General features: G+C 37.6%; 2 long non-coding RNA genes across 3 annotated transcripts in view; one reads left to right on the plus strand and one right to left on the minus strand.

Moving 5' to 3' along the window:
* The window catches only part of LOC144238443 (uncharacterized), a 261342-nt gene extending 255046 nt beyond the window's left edge, over positions 1–6296 (minus strand). For both annotated transcript variants that reach the window (XR_013337120.1, XR_013337119.1), the window contains exon 1: positions 6021–6296. This is a non-coding gene — a long non-coding RNA (uncharacterized LOC144238443). The remainder of the gene's footprint in view (positions 1–6020) is intronic.
* Positions 6297–6459: 163 nt separating this feature from the next.
* Positions 6460–19763, plus strand: LOC144238426 (uncharacterized). The gene is made up of 5 exons (XR_013337114.1): positions 6460–6687; positions 9018–9156; positions 9738–9890; positions 16802–16903; positions 19726–19763. It is a non-coding gene; the product is annotated as an uncharacterized LOC144238426 (long non-coding RNA).
* The last annotated feature ends 2000 nt before the right edge of the window (positions 19764–21763 follow it).

Consider the following 21763-nt stretch of genomic DNA (forward strand, 5'->3'; position numbering starts at 1 on the left):
GAGCCTAGTGCCTTTGGAAGGACTCTGTGCTATCAGCACAGAGCCTGTTTGGGATTCTCTCTCTCCCCCTCTTTTTTCCCCTCCCCTCAATCAAAATAAACAAACTTAAGAAGAAAGAAAAATAAGAAATAGTACATATATAATTAAATATACACATATAATTATATAAAATCATTGGAAGTTATGGAATTGGAAATAGTTTGTGGTTGGGTTCTCTGTCTCTTGTGAAGGGGAAAATGAGATAAACAAAAAATTTAAATATTCATTTAAAAGTCACCGTACCCAAGCCTACTGCCCACTTCATTTCTTGTTCCATAACTCTTAACCCTTGGCCGCTTCTACTTTGCCATGCTACCAAGCCTGCCTCTACCTGATTGGAGAGTTCAAGTCCTAAACAGTCTCTGATAATGTGCCTCAGCCTCTTCTCCAAAGCCCTGATGTGGGGCTCAAACTCACAGACCACAAGATCATTACCCGAGCCAAAACCAAGAGTTGGACACTCAACTGACTGAGTCACCCAGGCAACCCAGTATATATACACCATTTTTAAAAATTATGTCAACACTTTTTATGGTATAAAGCTGATGTGTATCTTTAGAAAACACTGTTTCTGCAATTATTTGCATAATGGTATTTAGTACGACAAAAATAAATTTAAAAGGAAAGGGAATAGTCTAATGAAGAAATTTTTAGTTTCATTCTTTAACAAAATTTGGATCCTTTAAATACTATATTTGGTTATTTTACTGACATTCTGGCTTTCTCTAGGCTTCTCTAAACTTCTAATTGGCAGAAATTATCAATGGGAATATCATTACTAAAAGTCGACACAAATGTTAACTCATAAAAAATGGTATGTTAAGGACAGCTATTTTTAAAAGATTTATTAAGAGATGAAAACTACAGTCATCATGTCACTTGGGAATTTTTTTTACTATTATTTAGGCTGTAAATTTCTTCTGGAAATAAAATCATTTCACAGATTTTTTAAGTTTATTTATTTATTTTGAGAGAGAGAGAATGTGTGTGTGTGCACACGCTGGGGAGGGACAGAGAAAGAGAGCGAGAGGATCCCAAGCAGGCTCTGTGCTATCAGCCCAGAGCCCAATGAGGGGCTGGATCTCACCAATGGTGAGTTCATGACCTGAGCGGAAATCAAGAGTTGGATGCTTAGCCGACTGAGTCACCCAGAAATCCCTCATTTCACATATTTAAATACTGAAACCTCTCATTCTAGAATGTGAGCTAAAGAATATTCTTATAATACCATATTTATGAATGGTGTTACTGGGAATGATAGCTTGCTTTAAGCAAGGCAGAACTTAGAGAGAGAGAGAAGTTGAAAGACTTTTGTACAAATTATCTCATTTATCTCATTTTTAAAGCTGCTTAGAAGCAGGCAACTCACTAGCAGATGGAGAAATGCTTTCCTTCAGTGACTATTTTTACTTATTCCATACTTGTCAAGCTGTAGGCTTGAGAATGAAGCCTCTAATCAAAAGGAGGAGCCAAAGCCCTACTAATGACCCAGAAACCTATCCTATCTATCCAGGAAAAAGAAGACAGTGACTGCCATATGATGATTCTTAGGTTCCTTGCTCATGACTCAAGTAGATACTCCAATTTTCTTCCACCTACCTCTGGCCTACCCCACAGGGAAGGAAGAGAACAAAGGGAAGCCATGGCTCATATTACTTTCAATAATACAGGGGCGCCTGGATGGCTCAGTTGGTTAATTGTCTGACTTTGGCTCAGGTCATGATCTTGCAGTTTGCGAGTTCGAGCCCCACGTCAGGTTCAGCACTGATGGCTGAGAGCCTAGAGCCTGCTTCAGGTTCTGTCTCCCTCTCTGTCTGCTTCTACCCCGTTCACACTGTCTTTATCTCTCAAATATAAATATTAAAAATTATTTTTAAAAAACAGCTAGCTTTTTCTTGCTGATGATATTGGTGCATATCACCCAGATGCTTTGACTGGATTCAGACAACTTCTCACCCAGACTATTTGCCTAAGTCCCTGATGCCTGGTCCATTATCCCTGCCTAAGTTACAAATCTCTGGGGCAGTACTGTTAGTAGGCTGGAGCTGGCCCATGCTCACAAGAATAGATTGTTTAAATTTCAAAAATTTGTGAGCCTGTTGATTCCACTTTGATAGTTTGAAATTAGTTGTGGTTAGGAGTATTTATACCAAGGAAATTTACACCATGCTACAAATTCTCCTCTCCTATCCCAACCCCATACCTCGTGACCACCCCACATAATTATTTTTAATTCACTGCCTAGTTTAAACTTGTATGCTGATCCCTATTTTACCTAATTTCCAGATGTATCATTATTCTCACCCAATACTTTCTGTCTGCCAAGGTTCATAGTCCTGCCTCTTTTAACTCACTCTGTTTTAGCAAGGGAGTATCCTCTGCCAAAAGCTGCCCCAGCAGGGGAGACAAATATCCCTCTCATCCAGAGTATGATCTGGTAGGATCAGTATGATAGAATATAAGTAAACCCAAGTCTTACAGGTGGATTGTACAGTTACTAGCTGTTCAACCCATCCCATTTCTTATCAGTAACTCTCTTTCTTGGCATCCCTAATAAAGGCAATGGGATCTGTTGAAAACAGCATCTTTTGGTAAATAGGTGACCATTTCAAAAATGAAAAACCATTTAGAGCAAAAAACATTTTTTCCCATTCCTTCAAATTCTCCTTCACTCTACTGTCACATTATTTGCTTAAAATATAGATCTTATCATGTATGAAAATGCTCAACAACATTGACGGTTCCCTGTTGCTTACCAACTCAAGTCTAACCAAATAAACAGGTAAACTGATCTCAGTTTACCTCTCCAATTATACTCCAAGTGCTGGCTCTCACGCAGCCAACCTGAACTAGTCAAAATTTTCTACAGGCATCTGGCACTTTTGGCCATCTGTTTTGACTCACATAATTCCTTTCATTTGGAATGTTATTTTCTCCAAATGTAATCCTAATGTTCAGATTATATCCTATCTTCAAATGTCATCTTGAACAGCCTTTTTCCCATTGGACATACCTGGTCTTCTCAGACACAAGAGATCTATAGGAATGCAATACATATCCATTGAAAGTGATGACCTGCCCCACCCAGAAATTCATGTGGGATGGATTGTGATTTTATTATTATTTTTTTGTAACTCTTCATTTTTTAAAAATAATTCTTCTTGTAATTCTTTAAATGTATTTATCATTTCTCTTAGAGTTCCTTGAGTCTTCACTCCTTTATCTGATTTCAAAGTTTCTCTGATTCTTATATATCATCTCACTACCCACAACCTGCATCATAATGTGATTCAAACATTTATGCTGAGTAATTAGCTGGTAGTAAATGAGGCTAGAAAATTACAATTTTTAGCAAAACAGCAGACTGAATATTTCTCCAGCAATAAATTAACATTGGTTACACCAATTTTTAAATTATGTATGATTATTCATTATAGGCATGAATGTATATTAATTGATCAAGTATCTAGTTTCAAATTAAGGTAAACTCATTATAAAAAATACCCCCAAACTACACAATTATGAAAACTGGAAACTGAAATATTCATCACGTCATTCAGTAGAAGCATAAAAATTCTTCCAAGAATTTAATAAACTGTCCCATAGATGCTGTATGCTTTTTAAGCTTTGAAATTTTCTTTGCATAGCTCTCACACACCTTTTGTTGATTTTTAAAGATTTTTATATTATATTAAAAACTATTTTGAGGTATATTTGGCATAGAAAAGAGACATAGTTAATGTGTAAAATTTGATAGGTATTAATATATGTGGATATTGAGGGGTCCATCAGACTAATCAAGGTAACCAACATATTCATCACACCAAAAATTTCCCAAATACTTTTGTATTCCTCTTACCCACTCTCCACCGGTATCCCCAGGCAAAAACTGATCTGGAATTTTGAATAATGGAATCATACTGTATGTACTCTGACTATATTTATTTGTCTGACTTCTTTCACTCTGTGTAATTGTTTTTATAGAGATTCATCCATGATTTTATGTGGATCAATAGTTGGTTTTACTGATCGTTGAGTAATATTTCATCGTATGTATACAAAATGGTTTTGTTTATCCATTTACTTATTGGAAATTTGGGTTGTTTCATTGTTTGCCTTACTACTTGTAAACATTTGTATCCAAGTCTTTGTATGGACATATGCCTTCATTTCTCTTGAGGAGTGGAATGACTGAATCTCATGAAAAGTGTATCTTTTAAAAAGTTTTTTTTTTTTTTTTTTCTGGAACTGTACATGGTTGATAAGGTTCTTACAATTAATACTAAATTTTATAACTAACAAGAAAGAATAATTAGGACAATATAACAACAGGCAAAATTATACAAAACTCATTTAAAATCCAGAAGTACAAAATCTGGAATTTATTCACACCCCCTTGAATTATTAGCATCTTGCTCCCATTATCAATGATGATTAAGAATTAAATGTAATTCTACTGATTTTGAAATCTTCCTAAAGAATTGCACAACTCCAAATTACTCCAAAAACTTTCTTAACCATAGAGTCCTATCAAGATCCTGTTAAAAAATTTTCTTTTAGTTTTAAAAAAGACTTCTGAGCACTTCTCCAGACCTACTGAATCTCTACAAGGAGGGATTCAGAACATTACAACAAATGTCTTATGTAATTTAATGATCATATGCTGATTTGATATAATCTTCCATTTTGTAATAAATGAGGAAACTGGTCTAGAAAATCAAAATATGCACAGCTAGTAAGAGCCAACTTATTAACGAACATTTCAGTATGTTTTGCTGGTTTATGTCATGATTTAAGACAGTAGACAGAATAATTCGAGATTCATAATATATTACCTCCACAAGAAAAACAGATGGCTCTTTTACATCGAATGGCAAACAAATGTATTAGATGAGAATATCAATATTTAACACATGAATCATTAAAAAGAAATTAAGTAAAATTTTGAACTATAGGCAGCATTAAAATATCAAACATATTTGAAGACCTTGCCTAAAAATAGTCAAATAACCAAATAAAAATAACTGTTACATAGTCTTTTCTGACCTGTTCTCAGAAGTTCCATATTATCCCTTCTGCTACCTTCTATTTATTGAGGCAGTCTCAGAGGCCCACCCAGTTTTAAAGATGTAGGTGGGGGGAAGGCAGAGACACAGGCTCCACCTCTTGACTGAAGGTTGCAAGGTCCTGTGGTATTGGAAATGTTGTTGCAGCCACTTTCGGAAGATTGAATCCAAAACAGCAAGGCCCTTGCTTAATGTACTTGGGATGACCTTTAACTCAGTACACCCGTAGATAATTTACTTCAGTCTATATAAATATACCCAAAAATCAGGCTTAATGTAGCATGAAATTGTGTTAATCTAAAAGAGAAACTTAGTCAAATACATTTTTAAAAAGACTGCTTCTAGCATGGTGATCATATGTGATTTTTGTTATTCGTTTGGTTACGTCTAATTAACAAATGGATGCATATTTTGGTTGTAAATGTGGGAGTGAACACTAGGTAGCTATAACCACAGCTATCTTTCTGCCTTCTAGTGTGTGCATTTATACATGCACACACAGATATAAAATATCCTACTACCACTAATTCAGGAATATCTTTTTTTTTTTAGAAACTATTTCTTTTCCATCAATCTCATTTTCATTTTCTGTTTAAGAGTGCGTGGAGAAAGAGGGGTGCCTGGGAGGCTCAGTCAGTTGAGCATCCAACTCCTGGTTTCACTCAGGTTATGCTTTCAGGTTCGGTTCCGTTGGTGGGTCCAAGCCTCCCATGGAGCTCTGTGCTGACAACGCGGAATCGGCTTGAGATTCTCTCTCTCATCTCTCTCTCTCTCTCTCATCTCGCTCCTCCCCTCCCTTGCCCCTCCCCCCACCCCGCCTTGTGCTCANTCTCTCTCTCTCTCTCCAAACAAATGAACTTTAAAAAAAAAAGTGTGTGGAAGAAGAGCTTAAGACCGCGCAGCGGTTGCTCCTACCCATTCAGTAGCTGGAGCAGGGTCGCTGCCGTCAGTCTTGAGGCGCAGGCTGGGCGCTCCACTCCAGCAGGGAACCATGGCAGAGGCCCAGAGGACACCTGCAGGCCTTCACTCTTCCGCGACCTCAGGTTGAGTTACAGTAAATTTGGGAGCCAGAGCAGTCCATTCACCCTAAAATTCTTTCGTGGTCATGGTCCTTTCAGCAGCGGCCTGCATTTCCTTCCCAATCCCTTCAGGATCTCTGCAGAGATAAGCGTCCCCTCACACGGGGCTCACGCTAGGCCACTGGGTGCACGCGTAGAACTGCCCAGGGCAGTCTCCACCCCACCGACTCGGAGGGAGCCGCAGCGCGCGCCTCGTGCGTGCGGACGCGAGCGTTTGTTGCGCAGAGACGCGCGGGCGGGTTAACCTGGGAGGCCTCTGTGAGCCGAAGGTGGGATCGGTAACCACAGGAAGTCGCGGCTCCCAGAACCTGCCTGGATCTCCTTAGGGAAGGTTCCGGGAGCTATGGAGCCAGCCGCAGGCATGGCTACAGGGGCAGCAGCAAACCAGCGCGCTGGCCAGTTTTCCTGGGGGATGTGCCACTGACATCAGCTGGGCTTTCAGTGGTAACAAAAGCAGGAGCTACCAGAAGAAGCTTCTCTCAGGTTCTCTTCAGATTTATGAGGTAATTCCATGCTCCCCCACCCCACCCCAATGTACTATGCTGTTTGGAAGTCAAGGCCTGTGCCACATCATTGGGTTCCTGCAGCAAGGAAACTGAGCACATCCTCCTCCTTCATTTGCAGAACATTTAGGGCTCCAGACATTGTGAAAATTTCCCTTTAAGTTCTGAGGGAAACCCAGTCGATATGATGGGGATCTCACTCTGCAGAACACAGAAAAACAGGAATGTCATTTTGAATATAGAAAAGCACTATATAGTGAATTAGATTGTGGTCAAGTTATATGCAGTGAAAATTTTGTAGAAGAAACACGAAATTTTACATCTGGAAGAACTCTCCGTTCTTTGCAGCTAAAGGTCACTGTTAGGGGCTGAATTGTGTTCCTTCAAAATTCATTATGTTGAAGCTCTAATCCCAAGTATCTTGAATGTGATTGTGTTTGTAGAGAGAACCTTTAAGAAGGTAATTAAGCTAAAATGAGGCCAATAGAATGGACCCTAACCCAATCTGACTGCTGCCCTTATAGTAAGACTTTTGGACTTGCAAAGGGATACCCAGGGTGTGTATGCACAGAGGGACAGCCATGGGAGGCCACAGCAAGTGGGCAGCCATCACAAGCTAAGGACAGGCCGTAGAGGAAGCCAACCGGTTCTTCCAGCCTTCAGAACCCTGAGCAAATAGATTTCTGTTATTGAAGCCACCCAGTCAGTGGCAATTTGTTATGGCTGCCTTATAAACTAATATAGTCGCTCAATCTACTCTTTAAATGCACGAATGGATTTAGGAATCTCTACTTTTCCATGTGTTCTACCAAGAGTTTTCTATCCGAAAATTTTAAATAAAATGGGGGGGGGGGGGGGTTCTATTCTTTTTTTTTTAAGCTTCATGTTTCTCTGAATTTCCCTCCTGTATGTGTGTTGCTCATGCACACGTCTGAGGTTTTCCAGTCTTGTGTGTTTGGGATCCTTTTATAAAAGACAGTTCTGTGTATATTCAAAGCATGCTATTACCACAGTTCTCTAAGAAAAACACAAATATGGTTTAGGAGGAGGAGTTTTATTACGAAGTCAACCGAAAATTTAAATATCATTTTGGTTATAATTTATCTTAAAAAAATGAACAAAGTGCAGTGCTCGAGTCATTGCATTTGAGGCTGGACTTAATAGCCCTGAAAGGCTTTTGTGCTCTTCTGTTATTATAAACACATTGTCCTTTCTGCAAAACAATGATGACACTATCACACAGTCATTATTTAAGCATAAGCTGACAGAAAAACAACACTAACAGAACACCTTGGCTTCAATTAGAGAAAAAAAAAATTCATAGTTTTTTTTAAAGTTGCAAGTATTTGTGTCTACTTGTGTAAGCGTGTTGGTTTGTGTCTGCATATCTGAGTTAGTATATTAATTAGGTGAATAAATTAAGCCATTTATGAGCTGTGTGTCCCTGGATATATTCCTTAATCTAAGCCATTGTTCCCTTACCTATAAAATAGTGTTAATATATCTCCAAAGGATGTTGTTGGGGGTACTAAATAAGAAAACATGAGCAGTGGCGTGGAGTGGCTGATACATGCAAGAGATCAATAAATTTAACTATATGCTTTTATTATCATAAAGCTCAGACACTGAATTCCTCAAAGACCTTGGTTCTCTTAGGGCCAGGAGTATGCCTTAAAGAGTAGACTCTATGGGTACTATAGGTTGAATTAAATTATTGTAGGTTGGTCTGAAGTAAAATAGATAGCATATTACATTTACACAATGCTTTATATTTCTGATACTTTCTAGAAATATTCTAACAATGCAAAAAAATTATCAAACAATATTTACCGGGCCAAAATAAATTACATTAAGGAATTTAACCCAGTTTGGGCTTGATTCTTATAAACACAATGCTTTAAACGATATGTGGTAAGTAATTATGTACTGTAAGCAGACATTTTTCAAAGAAAATTAAATAATTTTGTTGATATTCCAATATTCTTTGTTGGTCAAAATATTTTTCCTTAGCTATTAAAGTTGATGAATTTGATTTGTAATTTTTAGAAGCTTCAATATTCGTTTCTGAAAAATGCCAAAACATCTTGCTAATTTTCAACTTTTAAGGGTCTGAAATCAGGTCAAGGCTCAAAATTGATAATGGCACGAGTCCACTCAATTTAGCAAAAGTGTGTTCTCTCTGTTCTTCTCCAAACGTTACAGAGAATTCATTATCTTTTCTTTCTTTTTTTTTACATTTAAAAAACTGAAACAATAAGCCAAGGATATCAACACATTGTGAGCTCATAAGAGGAAAGCCTATTTTAATTATTTTTGTCTTGCTTTTACAGTTTACCACAATAGAGGATTTCTGCAAAGGTGTGCCAGACCCACAGAACAGAGAGACTATAATGTTGTAAGATCACTAGGATGGAATTCAGGAACTCAGAGTCCAAGCGTAACTTCCTACTTGAAGTCACATCATCTCTGGTAAATATTGCTAAATATCTCTGGATCTCAGCCTTCCTTTCTGGAAAATAGAGGATATGATATATGTGTGTCCTTCTCTAGGAGGATATGATTATCTTTTGGGAAAAAAAGGAGAACACAATTTAAATATGAGAAATTTTTATCTCATATGTCATCTATTGTGGCATATTCTTTTTTCTATGAAAGCAAGTTTTGAACAAGCCAATGCCACCTGTAGATCATGTATAAATTTAATAGTGCAGTTCTTTTTTTAAAAAATTTAATGTTTATTAATTTTTGAGAGAGACAGCATACGCAGGGGAGGGCCAGAGAGCCAGGGAGACACAGAATCCAAAGCAGGCTCTAGGCTCCGAGCTATAAGCACTGAGCCAGACACGGGGCTAGAACTCATGAACTGTAAGATCATGACCTGAGCCGAAGTCGGATGCTTAACCAACTGAGCTACCCAGGCTCCCCTAATAATGTAGTTCTAATATTTACTGCATACCTATTATGCACCATATATTGCCCAGCTACCATGAACTACTGTCTAATCTTTAAAATGCCACTACTAGGTAGTCATTATTCTTCTGGTTTGACAGAACAAAAGCCACCAAGAGCACCAGTCTTGTATGTTTGGTCCACATGTGTGGGGAAAAGTTCTCTAGTGGAACCAGGGAGCATTACCGTTCCCATGTTAAAGATGGAGCTGCTGACGCTCAGGAGAGTGACTTGCCCAAAGCCAAAAACAGAAGGTTAGTGACAAATACAGACTCCAGCACTGCTGGGAGACAGATTCTGGAAGCTCCATTTAACCTCTGGGGAAACTGAGGCTCAGAGAGGTTGAAGAATCTGCTCTAAACATCCCAGGTAGAAGTGGTAAAGCCAGGCTTTAAACCCAAATCTACTTACTGAAAAGTTAATGTTCTTTCTACTAAAAAATAAAGCATATTTGGGGCACCTGGGTGGCTCAGTCAGCTAAGCATCCAACTTTGGCTTGGGTCATTATCTCGCAATTTGTGGGTTCAAGCCCCATGTCGGGCTCTGTGCTGACAGCTCAGAGCCTGGAGCCTGCTTCAGATTATGTGTCTCCCTCTCTCTTTGCTCTTTCTCTGCCTCACAAAAATAAATAAAAGTTTTTTAAAAAACTTAAAAAATAAATAAATAAAAAATGAAACATGTTAGATAAATGATATGTGCCTCTTCCTTTCATCTAATAAACAGCTGTAAATAAATAATTTTGTGTTTTACAGCTCCCTTGTTCGCTTTCTCCTAGCCTCTTTCTGCTCTTCCATCTGATTTAGCTTGTCTCCAAAAGTCAGACCTGTTCTATTTTCTTTCCAGAGAGGAAAGCATATGTAGCATTACACTTTCCTTTTTCCTTTTTTCTTTTCTTTTCTTTTTGTTTCTTTTTGTTTCTTTCTTTCTTTTTTTTTTTTTTTTTTTCCCTCTTTTTTTTTTTTNCAGCTCTGCTTATATTGCTAAGAACTCTCAGGATTATCTTTCCTAATGATGCCAGAACTTCGATGCATTAGATTTAGGAGAACAGCTCCAGCATAAGAATGAATTGACAAAAACTCTTTATTGAAGTTCAGATAGGAAACTTTGTACCATTGCAAATCAAGATTTTAGCCTACCCTCTTTGTTCGCAATGTCCTATGGTGCCAATATCCTTTAGTGAACCTTCTCCCTAGGAAGCCTTCCTTCTTCAAATACCTTCTTTAGATTCACTGTTAGGTGCTTTAATACCTTGACCACTTTATTTCTGCTCAGTGTAAACTTTTAGTTTCTCCTTTTCTAGTTAGCACCATTGGAAACCAGATGAAAGGCAGCTTCTCACTTTGCACTGATAGTTGATCGAGATAAACCGACAAACACAAAGGTTACAGAGATGATATTGTACAACCTATACTAAGGTCAGGTAACGAGAAACCCAGTAACAGGGATTAGTGTAAAAATCAGCACAGATAATCTTCAGCTTCCAGTGTTTGCCCTGAAAAGACTCAATGCTAACCTAACTATTTCCTTTGGTCTATATAAAAGAACCTTGTTCCACTTTCAGAGTCCTTCATTGTCATGAAGTCAGTCATTTGAACCAGAGTCCTTAAGGACATTTTCCACGCTGAGAATACTCCTTTGAAAGGTGTCTAATTATCCTATAGTCTTGACAACTACCCAGCATGCCCTAGGACTTGACAAGTTATTTTCCACCTTTTGACCACACAAGAAAACTCTCCAATGTAAATACTGTAGCATTAAAAATATTTAACTTACTTCTTAACCCATAGGTTATTCTGTTTAACAGTGAAGAATCATTAACAGACGCAGCAAAACAGCATGATTAGAAGGATGGGTTTTTAGAGTCACTCAGGCACAAATTAAATCCAAAATTGGTCACTTTCCAGCTCTGTGACCTTGAGTAGTCACTTAGCTCCCTGTGGCTTAATTTCCTAATCTGTAAAACAGGGTAATTGTACCCATCTTTAGCTGGATTTGATCATCTTGCTTCTCTTTCTCCAAATAATGGCAATGATTAGCAACACCCTATGCATAAATGGTTTACCAACCAAAAAGTAACAATTGTGTTAAGAATATTGTGAGGATTATTGTATAGATTACTATAAAGATTAAATAATACATGCAAAGCACTTAGCATTTGGTAAGTTCTCCAAAAACAATTATGAACTGACCTCAAGCCAATTTAATATGCACAACTTTTAGGTTCTTGGTGGCATATTATGTGGCCATCAGGTCATACTGAAAGCAAATCACAAACCAAATTCTTTAACACATATAGACCAATATATTGACAAATAGACACAACTCAGGTCATACAAAATATTCCTTAAAGTTTTATAAAGTCCCAGCTTTTTGTACAGTTAAGTGCTTTCATTAACATCTTGCATGAATTATATACTCAAGACAAACACATTATTAGAAATCCTCTCACACCAGTGACTGGAATCAGTTGGTTTATGGCTCAAGTCTCACACACCATTTCTACCACCAAAGGCTCCAGACTTCCTTTAATTCTTATACCAGTGACTGGAATCAGTTGGTTTATGGCTCAAGTCTCACACACCATTTCTACCACCAAAGGCTCCAGACTTCCTTTAATTCTTATACCAGTGACTGGAATCAGTTGGTTTATGGCTCAAGTCTCACACACCATTTCTACCACCAAAGGCTCCAGACTTCCTTTAATTCTTATACTCTATTCCTTTCTATGCCTCTAAAGCAATTTTATCCAAACCATGTATCCTGAAGAGCTTTAATTTTACCAGTGAGCCTTTCTTACATGAATGGTGTAAGTCAATAAGCAAACATTTCCCTGCTTATTTTGCCATATAGTATGCTATTAATGAGTGATATCTGACACTCTTATTTCGAACATATTTCCAACATCTATGAATAAGGTAAATTTGTATGGTATAGATATGGATAATAGAAGTACTGACATTGATATCTTCTAGAGCATGAAAAGCTAGTTAGAAAGCTAGCTGGCTAGCCCTGGACTGAAATTTTTAAATAGAATACTTAACAGCACCTGAGGGATGTACCTTCAATCATATTACACACACACACAAACACACACTCACACACACACACAATATCCTACATATTTTAAGGTAAATGAAAGGTATCAGAGGAATAATCAGTTCAATTTAAGCATGCCTTCTTTATAAATGAAAGTACATATTTAAAAATCAATTCTTATGACAACAATCATCTTTTATTTACTCTCTCACACTGTCTCACTGGGAGTATAGTCTTCAGAATAAGAAAGGTGGTACCTGGGATTATCCAGGGAAGCCTCCATAACATGGGGTGGCAGCTTTGAATGGAAGCAGAATAAAGAAAAGGAAGGTGGGAGAGGGTGCCTTGTGTATGTGACTAATGATGACGATGTCTAGGGCTTAGTAGCCATTTTAAGGTTGGATCTCTAAATTCTGAAAGCCCTCTCTTCCCTCAAGGCCTCTGAAGCATAGTTTGAAAACTGGTCAAGATCCCCAAAACCTCTAAAGATGGGGTCATTGCAAATCGTTTCTAGTTGAGGGAAAACACAGACAATGAGGTACATTGTGAACAAATGTCTTTTATCCAAACTTGAGAAGTGGTCTGATGACGCTGAGAGAGACATGAAAAATCTGCTACTCATCTAATTAAGTTGCACATCCACCAAAAAAAAAAAAAAGGAAAAAAGTGTCCACAATGCTTATTTCAGACTGTGGAACCCACAATAGTGAAGTTTTCTGTTGCCTAGCCACCTTAATCTCAAACAAATCCTTTATCACCTACCACTCCTTCAAAAAAGAAATCAAAAACCCAAAATTCCAAAAATGTGACAGTTTCTCCAATATTCCCTGTTTCTAGTTTTTTTGTAGAAAGAGATAACCAGGGGAGTTGAATTACATCTTTCCATAGAGCTTTACTAAGTAGTATATTTATCTGTTTCTCTACACTCTTTATTAACTGTGGCATTCAAGAGTTGTACAGAAAACACTTGTCAAGCCATGCTTGAAACTTCTCATTTAAGTGATTCGTGAGAGAACACACATTTCAAAAGAAGAATATAAAAAAGAATATTGCCACAATTGGAGCCATGAATCTCTTTTAAAATCAGATAACTGAAGAGGATAACGTCACTGCCAAAAACACAATGTAAATTAATTAATTTTCTAATACACATAAAAGTTATGAGACATATATGAAAGTCATAACCAGGAAAATTATGCAGAAATGTACAATTAGATGATATGTTTTTTAAAATGTCGTGGAGAAGGGGGATCTCTGGTAAAATATTTCAAATTGGTAATATCTCATGGTATTTAAGCATCTAAAAATATATATATTCAATACCCCTATATATACATAGAATATGCAGAATACACATATCATTGAAAAAATCAATTTCAATTTTTCTTCTTCTCTAGGAATCCTTCTCTGAGTAATCTTTTTTTTTTTTTAAGTTTTTTAATGTTTATTTTTGAGAGAGACAGAGCATGAATGGGGGAGGGGCAGAGAGAGACGGAGACACAGAATACAAAGCAGGCTCCAGGCTCTGAGCTGTCAGCACAGAGCCTGACATGGGGCTTGAACCCACGAACTGTGAGATCATGACCTGAGCCGAAGTCAGATGCTTAGCTGACTGAGCCACCTAGGTGCCCCTCTGAATCATCTTTAAATCATTTGCTTATTAATAATAAATCACTCTTCAAAAAATAATAAATCACTTTTTTTTTGTATTTTGAAGATTATTTATTGAGAGAGAGAGAGCAAGAGAGAGAGAGAGCATGAGCAGGGGAGGGACACAGAGATAAGGAGAGAGAATGAATCTCAAGTTCAGAGCCCACTAACAGTTTAGAGCCTGACACGGGGCTTGAACTCACCAACCATGAGATCATAACCTGAGCAGAAAACAAAAATTGGATGCTTAACTGACTGAGCCACCCAGGCAGCCTGATAAATCACTCTTTACTATAAACAAGGGTGGAATATTTACTCTTTGATCTTGATTCCTTAGAAGTTGTGCTTTTGGACTAGCCATAGTGTTTCATAAGTCAGTTCTGGAGATATGGATTCTACCCCTTATTCAAGTTAGCCCTTTGTGGCCTCAGTTTCTTCATCTATAGATTAACTGTGTAAATTACATTTATCAAAAATTGTCTTATAGTTTAAAAACTACGTGTTTGTGAAATAACAGCTTCTGTAACCTCAAAGAATTAGAATAAGACCAGCAAAATGTTGATATAAGTTAATTGAAATAATTTTTCCTTTTATTAAAAAATAAATTTTGAGTCAAAAAAATCTTTGTTAAACTTTTAGTCGCCAATATAATGACATGAAAACATTGTTAATTTTTATCAAGCCCTATTTTATATTCTCTCTCAAGAATGTTCACATCAAATTCCCACAGCTCACTTTATTCTTTTACTCATCACATTGTGACCAATATCCTTTTCCCCTTCACTGAGTGAGGCCTCATGTATTACAAATTAATTTTCCCATTAATTGTAAACCTAACTAAGGTTGTAAAGAATGAAGAGACACTCTGCTTCAGAGAGGAAGTGTTATTTGAACCGGGATTTGAATGATGGAAAGGAGATTTCAGGCAGAAAATAGAAAAAAAAGCTACTCCATGATCAAGGAATAATATGATCAAAGGTGTCAAAGAGAAAATATTAAGTTCAACATGACTAGTTGGACAGAAGTGGCTGGTACAATAGATGAGTCTAGGGAGCTACAGATATTGTGATCAAATTGTGAGGAACTTTGGATTTCACTCTCTAGTGATTTTGATGCTGAGAATCAAAATACATTTGTAGACAGTGAGGTGATGTGACCAGATTATTACAGATGCTACTGAAATGTTGGCAGTGACTTTGAAATGGACTGGAATAAATAAGGACAAGGAGGACCATTGGTGGATCTGCTGAAATAGTTTAAGACTCTGAAGTAAGAAGTGGATAACAGAAATGGATAATATGTTTTAAAGAAAATTATTAGTTATTGGAGGTATTAAAAAGTATTGGTCAAATTGATTAATGAATAATAAACATGAATAAATGATATGATTTATTTCTATAAAATTAAACTAATAATTTTAAATATGCCAGGAAATTCCTTCTCTAAGATCCATGGATTTCTTTTTTTCTCATATTCCTGCCTGAATGTTTGAATAAGTTTATTCCTGTAGAATTTCTTGGGACACCTGGGTGGCTTAGTCAGTTAAGCATTGGACTCTTGATTAGGCTTAGGTCATGATCTCACAGTTTGTGGGTTCAAGCCCTGCACCAGGCCCTGTGCTGACAACATGGAGACTGCTTGGGATTCTCTCTGTCCCTCCCCTGCTCATATTCTCTCTCAAAATAAAAAAAAAAATTATTAAAAAAAAGAATTTCTTGATAATTGCAAATTTTCCTTGGATCATAATGGTTATTATCTTCTTTATTATTTGATAAATGTAGAGTATAATGATCTATCTTTATTATAATTATGTCTATGAAATGCTAATTCTTTTATTTTGTCAATTTAAAACACCATTTGATATGTGGTCAATTTTTATTGACATTAAACAGAACATTCTGAGTTAACATTATGAACATTTCTAGAGTTTCACAAGAGTTTAAACAGTGTTTTTAATGTTTTATTCATTGTTTGAGAGACAGAGAAGAAGAGAGACTGCAAATGAGAGAATAGCAGAGAGAGGAAGACACAGAATACAAAGCAGGCTCCAGGCTCTGAGCTGGCAGCAGAGAGCCTGATGCTGGACCCGAACCCATGAACTGCGAGATCATGACCTGAGCCGAAGTGGGGCATTTAACCAACTGAGCCACCCAGGTGTCCCAAGAGTTTAAACATTTTTTTAAAACTATCCTTCTGATTTGGTATTACCCAGGCTCAACTTTTTTCAGAAATGTAATTCTTTACTGTTAATTTTTAAGTTGGACCTGTGATTCATTTTTAGGCATAGTATATAGGGAAAAAGAAGGCCAACTACCAATAATTTAAGTATTTAATATCTTTGGCAATATTTGCTTATCTTTTTTTATAACCTAGAAAAAAAATGAACTAACCAAATGGGTTTGATGATATTCCCTGAATACTAAAAAATATGGGTTACTCAAAGAATACTCCATAAAATGATGTTTTTCATCACTTTTAGGGCTGGTGAAATCACACACCTGTAAGGATAAAGGAGGATTTACATTTTTGTAGATTGGCAACTGCACAAGAAAGAGGTGATCTTTCCAGTTAACTTTAGCAGGTAAGTCTCATCGTGGATTCTGATTGGTCCACCTTAGGTGATGTACCCCTATCTCACCAATATGGGGACTGGACAGGCCTGGATCCTAAACTCACCCCTACAGTGGGGATGCTGATGGGGGAAACAGAGGCTTGTGAAATACAGTCTGTCTTGAAAGACATAGAATCCATGTGAATTCTAAAGAAAGTAGGATGCTGGTAGCTGAAGAAGAATAGCAAAGTGTGCTAGGCAGATAAAACATACTTACCATAGTCCATATGTCTGGATTAGATCAATGTTTTTTCTACTTACTGATTGAGGGACCTTTTCATCAANTTTTTTAATGCTTATTTATTTATTTTTGTGAGAGAGAAAGAGAGAGACAGAGAAAGGGGGGGAGAAGCAGAGAGAGAGAGGGAGACACAGAATCTGAGGCAGGCTGTCAGCACAGAGCCCTACATGGGACTCAGAATTCACAAACTGTGAAATCATGACCTGAGCCAAAGTTGGGCACTTAACCAACTGAGCCACCCAGGCGCCCCTGGGAGGGACCTTTTAAGAAACTACTTTATCTTGTTGGTCCTCAGTTTCCTTATTTAGCAAATAGAAAAATGATCTCCCTTAGATGATTGTTGTGAGAAGTTAGTGACATATTATAAGTAAAGGACCTGGCACAATCCCTGCCTCATGCCTGGCATCAGTAACTTAATTAGATCAGTATTAAGAGATTCACTATGTTCTGCTCACCATACATGACATTGAAGATAAAATAATGAGTGAGGACAGTGATAGTCATGACTTTAATCAAATAATCACATAGACAAAGGGTTAAGCTGCTCTGTAAGTGCTACAAAAGAGAAGAAATTCACACCTGAGTTTATAATAAAAGTGGAGTTGACTGAATCAGAAGTTAGGGAAAGCCTGCCTAAGGAAGAAAATGTAGAGAATATTGAACTGAGATCTAATGAGAATGAGAAGTTATTTAGGCAAAGAGGAAAGGGTTGAGCAAAGCAATCCAAGTGGAGTCAAAAGGAAGGAGATATGCAGAGGCTCTGAAATGAAAAGGAACTATGAGGAACAGAAAGAAGGCCTTTGCCTCTGGAGCAAGGGAGCACAAAATGAATGGACTTTGGAGAAGTAGCAAGGGGCCAAACCCTGGAGGCCATGAAGTCTTTGCTAAGGTATTTACTGCTTTATCCCAAGAATAATGGCAAGCCACCAGAGTTTTCAGCAGAGGAAGTTGCATGATCAAAGAGCAGTTCTAATCCTTCATTTCCACCTCCCCCAAAGATGGGAATGGATGGCAACCCTCTGGTCTGGCCTGCTCAGACAAAAACGGTTTTAGTTCACGGTGCCATTTTTTCTTAAAGGTTCTGAAAATAACGTGTGTCTGACACAGAGCAGTCACAAAATGGTGAATGAATAAGAGATGTTTCACGTGCATGAGAGAAGACTTATAAGACTTATTTGCAAAATGAAACTTGTTTCTTAACAACAGCAAATGTTAAACTCAAAACCAAAAACTGTTTCTAACAATTAATCAGAAACAGAATAATGGACAAAGTGGCACTGAAAGAATGCAAGCAAAGATGCGATAATCATGGAGAGACTTTCTTCCCAGTGTACCAAATGTTGAACTCCCTGAACCCTATAATGGGAGGCTACTATTTCTATAAGAAAATACTCCCCATGTCTCCTTAGCCGCTTGGGGCATAGCCCTTCCTCTTGTTCAGTTTTAAGTAGCTCCTGGTTTTCTTCTGCTAAGGGACTGGATACTGGCCTGTGTCTCCTCCAAAGGCCCACCTCAAAGGAAGACCTCAGTCTTTCTGGCCTGCTTTGGACTACCTCATGAGCTTGCTGGAGAATTTTCGAATTCATACTAGCTCTTTCTAATCTCTGTGATACCTGCTTTTTTATTCTCTTGACCTGATTTCAGATAACATGATTTTACAGCAAAACTGTGGTGCAGCAATATGAAGGAAATAAAAGAAACAGTTATGGACAAGAAAGTCAGTGATGACATTAATGTGGCTAAGGCCATTGACTGAGCTGTGCAGGTGGGAGGAGGAAACAGAATGGGGAGGGAAAAGAAGGGAAGGAAGGAGGGATTACGCGGGTAAGAGCATACACTGTAGGAGATGAATATATTGAGTATTGAGATGAATGACTTGGTTGAATAAAAAAAATTGACCTGAATTTCTGAGAGTTTTACCTCCTGGGTTCTTTAAACCTGGTCTAATTTATTAGCCTTTCCTTCCTATTGATTTCATAAAATTAGCATGGTTAGATTGAATTTTACTGAGCTTTTGTAATTCTACCAACTTCATGATTTTTGTCACATTTACCTTCCTTTAGTACTAGCTATTATTTATTTAATATTATACATTAAACTGTCTTTAAATTGACCCTTCACATTTTTTTCTAAGAAACTACTTGGAATCATCTGTTTGATGTGATATATATGTGTATCATATACATATAGAATTAAAATGTATCCATTTTAACTTGTACTCCTCTAATAAAATAAAAATACTAATCTGTGTACCATCCTGGGAACCTTTCTAGTTATGCATGTCACACTGTTATATCTATGATTTGAGGCAAGGTCATAGAGCCTGCAGCAGAATCTGAAACAACCTTGCTCATACTCATTTCCATTAGAGTGTAATAGTACGTTTCAGGAGTGTAGATCCTTTAGGCATAATATATATGCAAGTGTTTGGAAGATTTTTTGGCATAGCAGAATTACCCTGAAGGGCTGGTTGTGTTAAGATTGGGATTACCAGGGAGGAGTCAACAATTAAATGATTTTCTAATACCGTCATACTTGCTTCTGTTTTTAGGCTTCTTTCCACTTCTGCTTAAAATGATTTGCAGCACCATTCTGATTGAAAGTAAAAACAATTATTTAATACTGTGAACTTTTCTTGCGGTCCTTTTTTTCAAACATTTACTTTCATAACTACTGAGGAGTAAGTAGTCTTCTCAGTGGGAGCGCCAGCCATGTGGAGCAAAGCACTTACTGAAGGCTGCATAATGACAATCCAAGTTCACATTTCTCAGTCCCCAGACTTGTTTGCTATTAAATGAATACGGTAGTCAGAATAATGACCCCCCAAAGATGTCAGATCCTAATCCCTGGAGCTCATGCATATGTTATATTACATGGCAAAGGGGAATTAACATTACAGATAGAATAAATGTTGTTAATCAGCTAACTTTAAAAAAGGCAGACTTTCCTAGATTATCCATGTGGACATAATGTAAGCATAAGGTCTTTGGAAGTAGAAGAGGGATCCAAAGGGAAAGTCAGAGTGGTTTGATGTGAGAACTCAACTCAGTTTTACTGATGAAGATGAAGGTGACTATGAGCCAAAGGATGTGGATAGCTTCTAGAAGCCAAAAAAAGCAAGACAAGGAATTCTTCTCTAGAGCTTCTGTAAGGAATGCAACACTGCCAATACTTAGCCCACTGAAATCCATCTTGGACTTCTGACCTTAAAACTGTAAGATAATAAATTTGTGTTGTTTCAAGCCTTTAAACTTGTGGTTGTTACAGCATACATAGAAAACTAGCACAGTAAGCCTCAATTTAAAAAAAATTGTTAATGTTTATTTTTGAGAGAGAGAGACAGAGAGTGAGTGGGGGAGGGGCAGAGAGAGGGAGACACAGAATTTGAAGCAGGCTCCAGGCTCTGAGCTGTCAGCACAGAGCCAGACTCCAGGCTCCAATTTACAAACTGGCAGATCATGCTGAGCCATTGGATGCTTTACTGACCGAGCCACCCAGGCGCCCTGTGAGCTTCAACTTTTACCTAAGGTTTCCTGATCTCTCATGGTTATAAGTTTGGCATATTCATTTTTTAACAAAGGAACACTGAACTAATTAATGCAAATGTGGAATCCTCTCATTAAAATACCTAATTCCTAAATTCATGTATTATTCTTGTTCCAAAAATCTATTGATGTTATGTCTGGTTACCATTTTCTTTTAAAAAATTCATAAAATTCTTTTTAATGGTTTCCAGTTATAAGAACAAATATAGAAGAGTTTTGGAGAGACAATAAAATACTTGTTCTGAGTATATATATATTTTTTAAGGGCTATATAGCCAGAGGGCTCTGGATTCCAATTAACCTGTACCATTCACTAGATGTGGCTTGGGAAAATTGACCTATATAAGCCTCTGTATCATCATCCATAAAATGGGAATAAAAATGACAGGACGTACACAATAGGTTTGGGAAAAGATTTAACAAGATAATCTACAAAAGTCCTTAGCATGGCACCCGGTATGTAATTAAGTGTATTACATAATGGTGTTAGCTCTTATCACTGTTTTTGCATTATATTTCCGACTTCAAAAATTTCTCTAACAGCTTTCAAAAAGTACAGCTTTTCAGACACTTGCTGTTAGCGACCTGCACTGTTAATAATCCATCGCTTCTCTTTCAATGTTCATTTCTTTTATGTTTATTTACTTTTTTATTTCTAAGGAAACAGCAGCAAACCATCCTGAAAATAGCATCTCCCTTACCAACACTTAACCCTGAGTCAACAATTTTTTTATTTATAAATATTCATTCATTCACTGAAGAAACTGTTAAAATAAACGGAGGGGGTAAGACAATGGCCTAACTACAGATCCCAAGTAAGCTTTTTTTAAATTTCCCTAAGGCGGGGCGGGGTGAATTCTTCGCTAGGTACCCAAGGAACTCCTGGAGAACCGCCTCAGGGTAGAAGGGGGGGCCCCCAGCTTTCGCCCGCGCGCGTCTGTCCCCGGGCGGTTCCAGGTGAGCCGCGGCGGAGCACACAGGCCGAGCCGGGACTCGCAGCGCCAGGCACGCGGCGCGAGCGGCGGCTGCAGGTCGTTAAGCTCG

The sequence above is a fragment of the Crocuta crocuta genome, unplaced genomic scaffold (genome assembly GCF_008692635.1).
Source record: "Crocuta crocuta isolate KB4526 unplaced genomic scaffold, BGI_CrCroc_1.0 scaffold216, whole genome shotgun sequence".
NCBI lineage: Eukaryota > Metazoa > Chordata > Mammalia > Carnivora > Hyaenidae > Crocuta > Crocuta crocuta.